General features: G+C 44.3%; 1 protein-coding gene across 1 annotated transcript in view; it reads right to left on the minus strand.

Moving 5' to 3' along the window:
• LOC131029527 (uncharacterized) overlaps positions 1 to 16,926 on the minus strand; it is a 262,593-nt gene that overhangs the window by 233,748 nt on the left and 11,919 nt on the right. The gene's annotated exons all lie outside the window — the stretch shown is intronic.

Raw genomic sequence — 16,926 nt, forward strand, 5'->3', positions numbered from 1 at the left:
GCAGCCACTTCATGCATTCTAAGGGATTCCCTCTTTACCTCTAATAGCCGGACCAGGGTGGTCTCTCGATGGTGAGCCATCTCTTTTACTTCTTCGAGGATTCGTTCTCCCCTTCCTTTGATGCCTTGTATCCATTCCTTGACGGCCCTTGCAATGTCCCGTACCCCTTCAAATTCTGTGGTGGTCCTCTATGCTAATGCTGTCGGGGGAATATGGGATTCGGAAGCATTGTGTAATGGTCTCAAGAGTTGATCGATGTATCCTTCGGCCTGCTCAGACCGAGCTCGATGCATATCCTTCTCAGCTGTTATTTCTTCAAGTTGCCTGAGTATGTTCTGTACTGAATCCTTGAATTCCTCCTTTTCCTATTCCTTAGTGGCTCGTCCGATGGGGACAGTCGTGATGCTATAATCTGCCAGTGTAATCTGATCTGTTGGCTTGTCTACAGGCGGGGTGGCAATGTGAAGAGTGCGGTTCCTTTGATCATCTTTAGTCATTCTAGAATATGCCTTGGGCTTTTTCTTCCCCTTAGCTTTAGCTTGGTCCATGCGTGAGAAGATGTCCTCCAAATCAATAGGTGGTTTGGTGGCAGCCTTGCGCTGGGCTTTGGCAATTAACCATTCTTGAGGTACTGTCTGGGCTGATGCTATGGTTAAATTTTCACTCTGTTCTTTGATGTTTTCAGCCGTCTCACCACAAATTTGCAGCTGTTCTGTTACCGGAGGAGTGGAGGAGGTGTCAAGCTCTTTGCTTGCAGTAGAGTTTTCTCCTACTTCGTTGAACAATTGTCTGATGCCTTCGTGTGATGGTAGCTCTTCAGTATTTTCAAGCTCACGGGTCTCCTCTGTCTTTTGCTCTCCTTCAACGGTAGAGTCATCTTTGGCAGTGTTATGGAGCGGCAGTTCATGGCGACTCTGTTGGGTGGGTTCATGCACTTCAATCCCCTGAATGGATGGAATTTCTCCTTCCTCAACTTGGTTACCCAGCTCGACTGATTCAATAGCTCTCATCTCGGTGTCTAACGTGTCGGGTGCGGGAGGATCATCAACTCCAAATGCATCGATGTCACTCTGGGAAAAAGGAGCAGGTATATAATCCAATTCTACTACATCGTCGGACGAACTGGGGTCCTTTGACGATGAAGTGACCTCTAGCCTCCTAATGGGAATCTTTTCCCTTCTTGTTCTCGTGGACGTCCGAGTCCCTCTGCAAACCTTAGCCTTCTTCCTCTTCTCAGGTTTCTCAATTTCTTCTCTGGGTGCACTGGGAGTTCCCTCATCTTCGGAAGACTGAGAATCGAGGCTACCCATTGGGTGGTAGGTGAACTGGACTCCTTCATGAATTAGTCGCTCAATCTGCTGATGCAACCATTGGTCTGTATATCTTGTTGGGGCTGCCATGACTACATCAAAATCAGTGATCGGGTCCTGTGACCAATCAACGCCTGGCAAAAGATGCCTTACCGCCTCAAATTCCCGGACCTGCAGACAATTCCCTGAATCTACGAGTTGATCTAGGACCCGGTGGTATTCAAAGAGTCACATCTGCTGCACACTCAGCCTAGAATATTCACGCCTTTGGACCTCATAGTCATCAGAGCAGTTTTTCCAATAATTTTCAACTGATTCCTTTGCTCTGTACCGCCTGCCATAGGCTCTCTTTGCCAAATTGTCGTGATCAAAGCATTTCCTTGGAAAATGCTCTTGTAGGCCATAGGAAGCCAGCTCTGCAAAGGATTCCTCTGCTAGGGTGGGGGTCTTCAAATGGACATCCTGGTTGCCTATAATCATGGGGAACGCGAATCCAGCCTGCTTGATGTCTCTGAGTAAGATGTCGGTCGGACGTGACTGCCTTGCGACCTCCATAAGAACTATCTTGTCGGTTGGGTACCGTGGAAGTCGGAGAGGGGCACCATCAAAGCCCACTATTCGGATATAGGAGAACCTTGGCAACTGGATGAACCAGGCTCCGTATCTCTGCAGTAGAATAGTAGCTTGCTCCGAGAGCCTTATGTGTAATCCTCCCTGCATTAGCCTGACCAGGCGCATTGTGAAGGCGTCATTGACGCGCTCATACTGGCCAACTGCATAAGCCGGGCTGTTCTTTTCTCTCTGAGCTATATCCTGATAGTGAAGCTGTGGGTAACAATCATATACCTTCACCTGACGAGGCCCATTCCCGATTTCTCCTTTCATTATTAAACCTGGCAGTGGCTGGTTCTTGGCGAACATGTAGACCAAATAAGAGGTCATAGTGAAGTACTTTTTGCTCTCGAGTTCAATTAGCTGAGTGTGGATGTTGTCGCTTATAATCTGGGCCCAGTCAAACTTAGACTTCCCAGCGAAGACTTGCTCTGTGAAATAAAACATCCACTCTTCAAAGTAGTTGGATTTAGGAAGTCCCATAGCCCTGCTGAGCAATGTGACCATGACCCCATGCTCATTGTGAAAGTCACTTCTTGGGGTCCTTTTTCCAATCCTGACGCTTGGAGGTCTTCTCTCCTTGTACCACTCTTCGTTGATCAGGGTTCTGCATCTGGCTGGATTCATATCATACGCCCCCTGTGCTTCATCTATAGTCGTGGCTGTGGGATTGTTTGGGAAGGGAATGTTGAATGCGTCGCCAATGGCCTTAGGAGTGAAGTTGGCGAGGGTCATATTCTCGAGGAGCACCAATCTGGAACCTGGTTGATAATGTCAGGCAGCCTCTACCACTAACTCATAGTTCTACATTGCTGGAGGAAATCCCACAGCTTGGGCGATGCCACTTTCCATCATCTACCTAGGCATGCCGTAGGCATTAGGGGAGAAGACTTGGCTCCTAAAATCTTGGATATCGATATGGCCTAGGTCAGTATCACCGACATTGTCCCAGACACTCTGAACTTTTGACTCCCTCAATCCCCCTCTTTGATATTGGTACTTCATTCTTTCGACCTTGCAAGGAATATCTGGCTTAGACGCTCACGATGTCTCGGCTGTAGCAGGCATCTTTGATGACTCCGCCGCCGATTTAGGCATTTATCCTGCACAGCCGAACGCAGATTACGAGGCAATATAAAAGAAGTAAGACGGGTTAGAGAATATGCCAACATTCAAGAATTACTTCAAAAATTAGATTGGAAATAGAGTGATATTGCTAGCTAAAAGCTTGATTGATTTAAACCAAAGTATTTATAAAGCTTTTGATCGCAAATTTACACTTAAGCATTTTCGGGATTAATTTTCAAAAGGGACAAAGCTCGAAAAATTTTCCTAAGTTTGAAAATGCAATTTCTAGCTGATCCTTAGGAGCAGATTCTAATTTCAATTGCTTTGCATGATGCTTTAATAATCGGAAAAAAGATGCGAATTTTGAAGATTTAAGCACTTTAATCAATTTTGCACACACATGCATCCAATTTGCAAATATTCCAGATGATCAAGAGAGAGACAAAGCGTACTTACCTGGTGAAAATGGACGGCGAGCAATTGCCCGACTTGCTGTGCAAAAACGAATGGATAGTTCTGCAAATTTTGAATTCCAACGGTTATCTCTCTAATTCAAATTTTTGCGGCTACGGTTGGAAAAGAATTTGTCATTTTGAGTTTTAGACTAAGCAAATTTTTTTTTATACCTTAGACGAAAGGGCAATTAACCCTTTGCGTGCCTTTTCAAACAGGGTCAAAGATAGGCGTTTTGAAAACCTCAGCGATTTGAAACCTCTTGCCGACTGCATGAGCTCCACGTGATTCTTGATGGCCTCCCAAATGCGAATTTGTATGGCACGATTTCGGGATAACGATGTGGTTGGCAAACTTATAGTTTTCGCACCCTACATGTAGTTAGTGATTTTCGGAGTTTAGGTATTTCGCAGCTTCGACAATTTGGGTGCGTTTTAAACTTTGCAACTTTATAATTCCGCGACCTATCCCCTAAATCGTGGTCTTCAGTAAGTGGGAGGCTCCTGAGAACTTCGACGTTTGGGGGTGGATTGCCAATTTCGGGGATTTGGAGAGGACTTTGCCAACTTCATTTTCCACGCGCTTTCCTCCGAAATGCGAACTTCGGGGGCTAGGGGCATTTTGAAAACTTTACTTTCTCCCTTTAACTCCTAAATTGTGAACTTCGGCACTCACGAGGCTTTTGCGAACTTCGGACCCTTTGCCGTTTTTGCCAACTTCATTTTCTTTGCATTTCGGCCTTAAGGTCCAAATTTCAGCATTTTTAGGAGTTTTGTCAACTTTTACTTTCGGATCTTAAGGCACTTCTGCGAATTTTAAGTGAATTTCGGACCTTAAGCCCATTTTGCCAATTTTTACGAATTTCGGACCTTAGGCCCATTTTGCCAATTTTTTACAAATTTCGAACCTTAGGCCCATTTTGCCAATTTTTACAAATTTCGGACCTTAGGCCCATTTTGCCATTTTTTTAAGAATTTCGGACCTTAGCATTTTGCCAATTTTTACGAATTTCGGACCTTAGGCCCATTTTGCCAATTTTTACAAATTTCTCTCAATTTGGCCTAAAAGTCCGAAATTCGCCCTTCCTTGGTATTTTGGCGATTTTTAACTTTTCTCCTCAAGAAGTGCGAGCTTGGGCACTTGGGCGAGTTTGTCAACCTTGGCATTTTGCAAGGAAATTCACTCCTCCTCCACCAGCTGGCGAAAATCGTCATTCGTTCAAATCTTGTAAACTCTTTAAGAACAAACATCATGCAATCTATCTCATCATTCTTATGCAAAAAAAAACGGCAACTTTTGGTCCTCATGCGACCTTCAGGACGCGCTGTCTTTTGCTTGGTAGGCTTCACCAACCTCTATCATCTTACGCCTATTCAAGGCGATTTCACAAGTTTGAACAATCGCTTGGAATTCGTGCCTGAGGGCTAGACTAACCTAATGGAATCATTGGCTTCTTTTGCTAACAATGTTGTCTTACGGATTGAACGTAGGCTCGCTCGAAAGGACGCAAGAGGCTCTGCGCGAAACTCAACAGGGCGAAGACAAAAGGCTCAAAAAAAGGGAAGGGGGACCCTGTCGGCGACAGGGAGCGTGTGCAACACACAACACAACTCCGTTTCCCAACTAACTCCATTAATTTCTCGTGTAACTGATTTCTGGTTATAGCCATACGGTCTTGAAACACCTGCGTAACCACCTTAACTACCTCCTGGATGGTGTTGTTGTGCAGACGTGTCTACTGTGTATGGCTGCTTACGGCTGTGCTTGCGTGTGTTTGTGTGTGGCGTGTGCGTTGTGCTTGCGTTTTTGTGCGGGCTGTATTTTTGTGCGGGCTGCATCTTTGTAACCTGCGGCGACGGTATTATGCGTTTATGTCCTCGGCGCCTTTATGCCTTCTGGCACGGTGGTATCCACCGCACAGTGGTCCCACCGTAGATGTTGCCACCGTCAATGTTTCCACCATGGTTGTTTTTTTTTTGTCGTACGGATCATACAATTTTTTTTTGTTTGTTTTTTTTTTTATAAGCACCCTGATTAGAGGGTTCAAGTTCCCTCCTTTCATGGTAAACCAAACCTTCAATTTGGACCCGTTCACGGCTTCGGTCACTTCGCGGCCGTCCAATGTCCATAGTCGAACCGATCCATTTGCTGCGACCTCGCGAACTTTGTAAGGTCCTAGCCACCTCACTTTAAATTTTCCAGGATTAATTTCATTTCGCCCATTATATTTCAACACGAGTTGTCCTAGGGTGAACTTCATCCGCTTTAGATGCTTATCGTGCCACAACTTCCTCCTCTGTTGCATTGTCTCGGTTGCCCATTGAGCCATCATCCGCTTCTCATCAATTTTATTCAGAGCATAAAGTCGCTCCCTCAGGGTCTCCATATCGCCGAGTCTATTTTCTATGGCAATACGAAGACTTGGTACCATGAATTCGGCGGGCACCACTGCTTCCTGCCCATACATAAGTTGGAAGGGCGTTTGTCCCGTAGTCACTTTGTACGTCGTGCGGTAAGCCCACAACACGAAGGGTAACTTCTCTTCCCAATCTTCCCCTTCCACCCCACACGACTTGTAAATGACTCCTACAAGGATCTTGTTCGTGGCCTCCACCTGCCCGTTGGCTCGAGGGTTGTAAGGACTCGACAGAGAATGGAAGATGTTAAATTCTATCGTGAGCAACTTAATAACATGGTTGACAAAATGGCCACCTCGGTCACTCATCAACTGCATGGGGATACCATAACGAGTAATGATTTGCTCATAAATAGATCTGGCTGTACTCACCACCGAGTTATCGGGTAGGGCCTGTGCTTCCACCCACTTAGTCAAATATTTCGTGGTTACCATGATGTATCTGCACCGCCTAGCACGACTGACTTTGAGTGGTCCGATAAAGTCCAACCCCCATCGTTCAGATTATTCCTGTGAGTGTGAGGGGTTGAGCGGCATAAAGTCCCGCTTCAATGGTTTCCCAGCCCTTTGGCACGTGTCGCAACCAACAACCCATTCTCGGACATCATTATATAGCGTGGGCCACCACAAGCCCACGAGTAGCACCTTCCGTGCAGTAGTGTCCGGTCCCATGTGTCCCCCTGTCGGCCCCTCGTGCGCCTCTCGAAGAACTCCTGGCACCTCCTCCTCCATCACACATCTTTTGAGTATTTGATCTGGTCCCATCTTATATAACAGTCCATTGATCAGTTGGAATGTTCGACTTCGTAAAACCAGTTTCCTTTGTTCTCCTAGTAGCATGCCTGGCGGAAAGACTGAAATAGAAAGATACTCCCCGATGGCCGTGTACCATGGTGGCAATGCAGCAATTTGGAATAAGTGGGCATCTGGAAAATCATCGCTCACCCCTTCCGTTGGTTCTCCTGACTTTATGCGTGATAATTGGTCCGCTATCACATGGCTTTTCCCAGGCCGCATGATAATGGTGAACGTAAACTCTTGCAGCAAGAGTAGCCATCGACTAATCCTTCCCTGAGTTATCGGCTTGTTGACCAAGTACATGAGGGCTTGATGGTCTACGTAGAATGTGAACAGTGTCGCCAACAGATAGTGTCTGAATTTTTGCACCGCATAGATCATCCCCAATGCCTCCCGTTCTGTTGTGCTATAATTTTTCTCCGCTTTGGATAACAATCTACTGGCAAAATAGACGGAATGATCCAACCCGTGATCTCCCACTTGGGCCAATGTGGCACCGATCGCAAAGTTTGAAGCGTCCACATGGACATGGAACTCCATGTCCCAGTTGTGGTACGCGAGGATGGGGGCAGCTACCAGCCTCGTCTTCAATTCCTCAAATGCTTCACTCTCCGGGGTCCCCCAGGTGTACGGCTCACCCTTGCGAGTAAGCTTGTCCAAGAGGTGGGATATTTGTGCAAAGTTTTTTATGAACCTCCTATAGTAGCCGATATGGCCCAGGAAGGACTTTACCCCGGTGACATCCATAGGAGGCTCCATCTCCACGATCACCCATATTTTATCTGGGTCCGTCTTCAAACCTGCTTTGCATACAATGTGCCCAAGCAATTTGCCTTGTGGCACCATAAATCGACATTTTTTTGGATTAAGGGCCAGTCTTGCCCTTCGGCATCTCTCCAGGCACTCTCTGAGGGCTACCAAATGCGTATCTTGCCCGCTATAGATGGACCAGTCGTCGAGGAAGGCTTTAAAATTCCCTACCGACATCTTGTCGAATATGTGTAGTATAATTCACTAGAATGTTGCAGGTGCATTGCATAGGTCGAATGGCATCCGGTTGTATGCATAGACACCATCTTCGACCACGAAGGTGGTCTTCAGTTTATCTTCCTTGGCGATTGAGATCAGGTTATATCCGAAGAATCCATCCATAAACGAGTACATCTCATGGTCGGCCACCTCCTCCAGTATGCTATCCATAAACGGGATTGGGAAGGGGTCTTTAATCGTAACTGCATTGAGACACCGGAAGTCCACACAAATCCTTATTTGGTTAGCCTCTTTTAATGAAATGACAATGGGCGACACCCATTCACTTGTCTGTACTTTGAAAATGATACCGGCCTCCAACATTTTTTCTATCTCTTCGTTCACCCGCGTTGCATAGTTGTGGTTCATCCGGTACGGTCTTTTTCGTACAGGCTAGGCTCCGGGTACCAACGGGATGCGATGCATGCACAGTTCGGGAGGTACCCCCTTCAGGTCTTTGTACATCCATGAGAAGACGTCTTTAAACTCCAGAAATATTTTGAAGGCTGTTGCCTTCAACACGGGATCCCAGTCATCCCCAACTAATATATTCCGTGGGTCCTCCTCATTTCCCAAGTTTGTTGCCTTCAACTTGGACTCTTCAAATTGAATTGGCTTGTCTTTCTCGAACTGATGTGCGGGTGCCTCATCCACTCGGGCTTCCCCCTCCTTATATTCTCTGTATTCCGGAGGGAAGACCTCCGGATCGGCGAGCTCCTCTATCTGCAACATGTTGCATTGAAAAAGTTCGTAGTCCTCCATCTGCCAATGGAAGAGCCCGTTGAGCGAGCACACCTCGTCTTCAAAACATCCCTCCAATTCGAGTACCCCTTCACTGTTCGGCTCCACCGCATTCTTGCCTTTGCTTTCGTTGGAACCCCATTCCCATTTATTAGAGTCCTCTAAGTCCGAGTCGAAAGAGGCGAGCTCTTCGCCAACATCTTGGGTCCGTAGGTCAATGATATATTTCCGCCCTCCCTTCTCCATGGAGAGTGTATTTTTCTTCCAGTTATGGTTCACCCTCGCGGTAATCAACCACACTCTCCCCAGGATGGCGTCATAGCCTTTCTTCTTCAAGGGAATAACTACAAAATCTAACAAGAAGGGCTGCGTACCAATTGTCACTTGCTGGGCCATCAATATGCCGAGTGGCTTGATGCCATGTTGGTCGGCTCCCACCAGATTAAATGTGGATGGCCACAGGGTGGGTTTCCCCAGCCTCTTCCATGTCTCTTCTAGTAGTACATTCACCCCAACACCTCCGTCCACAATGGTGTCCTTCAAAATGGTCCCAAGGATGCCCATTTCTACCACAACTGGGTGTCTACCACTGTTCAAGGCTAGTAACATCGGGTCAGTTGAAGGGCTAACGGGAACCTCCACCTGCGATGCACTCGAAGGTGCGTGTGTGGTGCTTTGCACATTGCTGAGGATGGGAGCCCTCAAATGTGGCATGGAGTCTAGAAGGTCTTTTACCTTTATCGGTACCTCCATCTACAAGACTTGCCCAATGATATTCTTTTCCGCTTTCAGGTGGGTTGAGGGACCCATCATCTCCGTGTTCTTCTGTCCTTCTGCCGCCATCTCCAATTCAATGTCAGCCTTCGCCTCCCGCAGTCTCTCCTTCTCTGTGCGGGGGTCGGGATACGTTACCTTCTTCGCCTACGCGCGAGTGATCGCCAATACTTCTTTGTCTTCGCCTATCTTCTCAATATTGAGCAGATTCACCCTTGGCTTAGGACATTTTGTGTCATCGTGGTCACCGAGGCCACACCATCTACACAGGCTCTGGGGGGTTTCAGTATTCTAGCACTCCCAAGCCAAGTGCCCCCATTGGTTGCAGGCCCGACATTGAATTATTGGCCGCCCCTTAACGTCATACTACATTCTGCTCCGATTGTTGTTGCTGTTGTTGCCTCTCCCTCCTTTTCGATTACCTCTATAGCTACCGGATGATGCAGTGGCGTCGGCTTGCGGCTGGGCAGAGCCCGCTGCTGCGGACAGCAAGGGTTGCTCTTGCGCGAAGAATACTTGGTTCCCTTTTGTTTTCATGTTGTACGGACACTCTTTGACGACGTGTCCCAACATTTGGCAAATTTCGCAGAATGGCTTCTTCGGGCAGGTGCCTTTTGTGTGACCTTCTTCCTTACATTCCGTGCACCACACGTCTTCGTTTTTACTCGTGCTTCCTTTCATGTTCTTAAATTCCTTCAACATACGGTGCATATCCTTTTGAAGAGCTTGCACCTTCTTACTTGATGATTCATCACTGCTGCTTTCTCCCAAGGACTCCTCTTCTGCAGAGGACTTGTCCTTTTTCTTCCGTGATGTTTTGCCTTCACTTTCCAAATCCATCGCGCAGTTGTATGCGTCATTGTATGAGGTGGGCGGTACAATTTTCATCCTTCTTCGCAGGGATGACCGCAACCCTTCCACGAACCATCTCTTCTTTAGTCCGTCAGCCGGCTGGTTCTCCATCTTCCCCAGTAACTCTTTTAACCGTCGGCTGTATGTTCGCACTGTTTCATGCTTTCCCTGCTTTGTGCTTAATATCTCCGCCACGATCTCATTATCATCTCGAAGGAGTCGAAACTCTATCTCGAAAGCTTTCTATAGTTCATCCCATGTTCCAACCTTTACTTTATCCACATCAGAGTACCAATCAATGGCTACCCCTCTCAGGGTGGCAAGGAACTGCACCACCCAATCAGCTTTGTCAACCACCCTGTTGGCTGACCATATTGTCTCACACGTACGGCAGTGCCGTACAGGGTCATCTTTGCCATCTCCATTGAATTTGGGCAACTTTTGTTTGCCCGCCATCGATGGGGGTCATCTCCCTAGAGGTGGTTGTGGCTGTGTCTGTGCCCCTGCACCACTCCCTCTGGCGCCGGTGGTGTGTCCTACGTGGGTGACTAGGGGTACGGTGTTTTGCCAGCCGTGTGTCTCACCTACAGCCATACGGTTGTCCTCCCCTTCGTTCTCACCCGCGCCCCCTACTAGCTCCCTTTGGTGATCCTCACTTCGTGGCGTAAGGGATAAGTTTCTGAACTGATCCCGGGTCTCTTCGACTAGATTCCTCCGTAACCTTGTTTCCTCCAGAAACTCTTCATGGCTTCTCACCCTACGGTGTTCTGGCGACGCGTAGAAATTTCCCTCGGCTTTTGCACCCTCCGTGACACCTCCTTGGTTCCCTTCGAGCAACCCCTCGGTAGGTCGTCCTTCGGCAAGTTGCCTCAGCCTCCGTCTACGTTCTACTCGTCGTTCCAAAATCAAGGCCCTCTGTGCGGCCTCCCACTCCTCCATTTTTGCTTTCTTATTTCTATCTTTGTTTAATAGGTTGGGCATTAATTCCCGTACATTTCCATAAATAACAACACATAACACCAGAACACTCCTTTATTAATTCATTTCATCAGACACAACTTGTGTCAATATTATAACACCTTTATTTGAATATAGAATGTTCTTTTATCCCTATGGGATTCGGGGTTCAATTCCCTCTTGGCCTCGTGCCATCCCGCTCCCCTTCCCGACAGCTGCTTTCTTCGTACTATTGGAGGATTTGTTGGCGTCGCTCTTCCCGGGCAATCTCCTCCAGGCAAGTTCGTTGTGCCAGTGATGCCTGTGCAAGCAACCGGGGGAGGTGGTTCATCAACCGATTTACTGTCGAACTAACTTCCAGTGCTGTCCACATGACACTTGGTGGGATTTCAGCCTCCGTGGCCTCTCTTCGGACGTAGGTCTCGATGGCTACCTGGAGCAAGATTGAAAATTCCCTTGTCGCAATGTCTTCTCCGTTGTAGAGCTCTATTTGCGCGTCGTCGGCCTCTGGGTTTATCTCACCAACGGGTAGGCCCATCGTGTCCATGCGCCATCCGCTCCCTCCTTTCCCGAGTATGTCTAGGCAACGGCGCCAAATGTTTGCCTCACTAGATAAACAGAAAGAGTACAGAAGTAACGCAGAAATGAACAATGCAGGTACAAGATGAATATGAGAATAAGCTTTCCATTAATGACTCAGAATGCACCCAATGTCCATAGTATTATCTGTCGTAAACATCACCTCCTTCAATACCCGCAGGTAGTACAATATATAACAGCCAAAGGGGTGCGACACAACCATTGCGACTCCAACTACCTACCCGTCGGCTAACTAACTACTAACAAATAACATTACTACCAAAACATAAGATATACATATTTCCCGACAACAGTCACCTAGTCAATACTGTCTCTTGAATTCTTAGGAATAGATTGGAATTTCTAAACCTTTATCTCCTTTTCAGTTTTCTTGAAATCCATGATCCAAAACTCAAACGATAAATCTCCATTGTGAATTGAACAAGCCAAGCGTAAGTCCCCCTTGTATTTCAGCATACATAACAAAAGAAGCCATAGAACATAAAGTCGCCCATTCGCACATATAAACCTTGGAGCCGCCGTGTGGTCTCTCTCGCAATCTTGGCACAAGTAGTGATTTTGTTCAAGAGAGGGTAGAGTATCCTTGGATATTTTATTCTAATGTTCGGTATATGATAAAACATACACCAACAGTACCCAAACAAGTAGCCTAAAAACCTCTTGGAAGAAGAACAATCAAATATTGCATCAAATTTGTCAACTCCTTAGCAAATTGCTCTCTGAAAGAACTAAACTGGAACACCATAGGAGTAAACTCCAATAAGCCAACATTAGCTTCCTCATCCTCAACTGTTGAACTGCAAACCAGAGTGGTCCTAGGGTTCTAAATTGATCTTAGAAAGGAACCACCATGTTGATGTTGCGCTACTATAATCACAACATGAATCATCTCCTGTTGTGGCATCCCAGTAAGATCCATAATTGGAATACCAGTAACTAACATGATCCTACACAACTAAGAGAAATATCTACTCAGACCCAAAACATAATCATCTGTATTTCTCCTCGTGAAGCCCCAATCAAGAAACGGATATATCACTGTCATGGGAATAGTAAGGAAGATGTTAGCATAACCAACCTTGAAATCAACTAAACAAGTGGTGCCTTTGTGGTCAACAACTGGAACCGACACTTAATCTCCAAGCGTCAAGGGAAGAAACTTGAGCATCCCAAGAAACCCAGCTTGCTGCAATCAATTAGTCATCATCTAGAAGCATGCATACTAACATCATGAAGTGACTATAGTGACCCAAACTCTCCCAAGTGGAAGTGGAGAAAAACTAAACTATACTCAAAGAATCTCCCAAAACAAACCACCCAAAAACTGAGGTCAACAAAAACAATGTGAAAAAGTTAGGACAGTAGTGAATAATCTGAAATCTCACTGGATACATAGAAGTCATGAGTATGGGAGTACCTGATTAAATCTCCTCTACCATCAATCCTCAACCAAGAACTACCCATCTTTGGACGAAAGAAACCATCCAATTCATCTGCTAATCAGAATCCTAACTCATGAGTAAACTGATCGGAAAGTGGGCAGCGGTGCTAAAGCTCACTGTTACAACTCCAAGGCCCTCTGAAAGATGAACCATAGCATAAAGAAGTTTGTTGTCCTAGACCAACTCCAAAGGTAACTGTCAAGGCTTACAACACAAACTTTCATAAGGTGAATTCTCTGACTTTGGAAGGTCTGAAATAAACAATAACGACTAATGTACATGACTGAAATCAGCAAAGTACAATCTGATTTAATTACTCTACATAAAGGACACTAGTACCAATGAATCATCCAAGTATAAGCATGAAAGTTGAGATTTGCAATACTCAAAAATAATTTGGAAGTTGCCGGAAAATACCTCCAACCAATCTCCAATTGAAAACCATTATTTCCTTGACAAAAGAAATTGTACCAACTCCCCTAAATGAGAGAAAACCATAAAGAGAAGTGGCTGGTCTGCAACCAAACAGCAAGCTCCAAACTGAAAAAATGATCTACTATCTACCAATACACCCAAGAGTGGCCATACTACCAATTCTCTAATCTCTGCTAAAAATCTCTCTCCAATCCATTTATAAATGAACAAATGGAATCACAATGTGGCTGCGAAGGAATGAATTAGCACTATCAATTCTAAAATTTAAATCCTTATCTGTAATGTCCCACCTCAGGTGAAACACTGGAAATCAGCCACTGAGTAACCTGCTTGTAAATTTTAATTTAATAAACTATATTTTTCTGGTTTTTTGGTCTTTTAGAGCTAGACAGAAGTTGCAGATGTTTTTTTTTATTGGTTTTGAAGTTTTGAAAAAGAAAGATAAATGCTTTCTTCTAATAACAATGAAGTAAACTGAAAACTGATTTGGAAATCACAGTCGAGCTAATCATTTTTTATCAGATTTCTATTGAAGATGATTACATAAATCTTTTGATAAGAGTGTTATTACAGAGCAAACGAAGTCTTTAAAATCACTACCAACATACCCGGTAGCTTGAGTAGTTAATAAGTTGAACTCTTAAGGTAGCACACAACCAAAGTGCACACTCAGAAAACTATTCACAGTGGTTAGAAATCTGCTTCTTTCCTCTCCAAACTGCTGTCACAAGGAGGCCTGCTATAGGCGATAGTATTGGAGAATATATACTATGTTTAGCCCTTGAGCTGGGGTTGTTTAGGAACTCCACAACTCTTGGCTAGTACGGCCTGATATAGGTCTGATTTTAAGTGTATTGTACACCTTTTGACTGCTGCAACCCTTGTGGACTGTTCTGTTGTGTTGGAGATGAGAGTACGATGGGGGACAGCCACCAAAAGCGGAGTTTGTGGCAAAGATGACCACCAAAAGAGTTGTAAGAGGGGGTTCGGCCTGCCAAGAAGTCACCTCACTCAGCCACTATAAAGAACTCTTCAACTGGTCCAAGAAACTCTTCAAAACTGCTGCTAGATCTTCACACAACTCATTCTCATGTGCCAAAACAATCTTTGTGCAAAGATGATCCAAAAAGGTATTTTCCAAGCCTTCCAATCCAGGAAAGTACGGCCACACATACAAGCAAGTAGGAGGCTTCAAATTTGCTACAAAACTTATTCAACTTTGATGCTCAATGGAAACCCCTGAAAAATGGAGTTTCTCCTCACACCCTTGACTGGTCTCTCACAGTTGCAGATGTGCAAAACAATGGAGGTTTTTGTCTCCAAAGTCCTCAAAACCCTAAGGTCACACAAGCTCCTCTAAGGAGGCGAGAATGAGAATAATACCCAACATAACAACTTAGCTTCTAAGTTTGTTTTTTATGAATCTCCAAAGCTACACCCTAATTAGGGCTGAAACCCTAACACCTCAATAACATTTTATGAATAAATTAATTAATGATTACTTTTTCCACCTAGCAATTCTTTCACTTAGGAGCACTCAATTTATGTTATATGCTTTTCCACTTAAACCAACCTTTAATCTCTCACTTCTCCTTCCACTCTCTCACTAGGAATAGGTACTTAGGAAAGGTGAAAACTTTATATTATAAATATGCTTTTAAGTGACCCAAGGAGAGGTTATGAAATTCAATGTAGCTTAACTGGAGTAATTAGCTTAATGCTTTGGCAAATCAAGAAGGAAACCTCCTGACACATTTTTGTGAAGACCAACCTGCTTGAGTCCTCTATCTAACCTGTTAATCTACGAGGACCTAATAATAGACTAACCTTGTAAACAAAACTGGCTAAGGAGGGGACATTACATTATCCCTCAAATTATCACTCCAACCATCCCCAATAAACTCCATCAATTCTTGTTTAGAATCTCAAGCATGGACACCCAACCAAGAATGCTCTCCAGCATTTCTAGAAAGGTATACAACATAACTCGAAGTGCCATCCAAATACACATTATGGAATTTTGTGACTTCTTTGTTAATCCCTTGTAGCCTATTCATGAAAGCATCTACAACTGAAGTACAAGGAACAATTATTGTCTTCAAAACCAATCCCAAAGAAAGATTAGTATGATATATAACATCACTCAATCCAAAAGCATCTCCTCCTTATCAAGATTGTAGATGTCGTATTTATGTCCTTTCTCAAAAGCTACATAAGGATCGAGATGGAAACTACATTTCCTTAATGTTGTTCTGAAATATTCAGCGGGCTGAAGAACAAGGTTTGGAAACCTTTCAAAATATGAAATGTAGAAGTCTCCAAGAATCAATATATCCCATGAAGAAACTGCATCTCCAACTACATATGTAAGGCATGCATTACTACTCATCAACTCAAACAAAGTATGAAATGTAACACTTGTTGGCCAACTCCAAAACTCAAGACCAAACCTCATGACAAAGTGAAGCAATTCAAAATGAATACGAATAAGGAAATGACTCTCAACTGAAATCATTAATTTGCATACCCAAGCTGCCTTCCAATTCCTCATGTAGTAAGGAATAATGATGCCTCTTAGTGTCACATCACTCCCTATGCAATCGTCATCTGTCTCCTCTTTTGTATATTTCATATCTAGTGATCTCCCAAGAGGGTAACCAATCACCTCATAAAGTGAACTTAGATCATCACCAAGCTACAAACCATACTCCAATTTAAGTTTTGAATCTTCTCCCGGTTCCCATACCTTGCTATTTTCACAATGTGAAATGCTACAACCAAGAGTTGTTCCATCATCCAACTCAAAAAGAGGAATTTGTACTGATTTTGCAACAAGAATTTTAAAAGGGTCTGCACCATCCTAATTAGTTGGTCATTCTTTCTACAAATGTTTATACCCTCCTCGAAGTGAACCACAGCTTGTGATAGACTGGTCTGAGCACATAATTTCTGCCATACAGATTGCTACAACAATTTACACGTCCATAAATGTTTTCTGAAGTGTATCATACAACTCATGGGGCCATTGAAATCAGTTTACAGGAATATATTCTCAATTTTCAATTGGACTTCAACTTCATTTCAAAGGTATCAATTTATTTTTGGTTTCTAAGCATTTTTTGTCAGTTTATTGGAGTTTACCGAGTAATCATTTGAAAAACAATTGTTTTCAAGAATCATATATTGTAATAACTAGATGGTTTGTTGCCAGTAGTTTGATTTTAATTTGTTAAGGATCCTAGATAGTTCACCGCCTGGATCCTTGCTATCATTGTAAAAGACCCTAGTCAATTTATCCCTTATATCCCTTTAATTTTCATATCTTTATCCACCAATTTGATGTGAATCAAAATTGGATGATATAATCTGTCATTTTGAAATTGGCGCATTTCTACTTGTTATTTGCCAATTTGACGTAATCAAAATCTGCATATCATTC

The sequence above is a fragment of the Cryptomeria japonica genome, chromosome 5, assembly GCF_030272615.1.
Source record: "Cryptomeria japonica chromosome 5, Sugi_1.0, whole genome shotgun sequence".
NCBI classification, from domain to species: domain Eukaryota; kingdom Viridiplantae; phylum Streptophyta; class Pinopsida; order Cupressales; family Cupressaceae; genus Cryptomeria; species Cryptomeria japonica.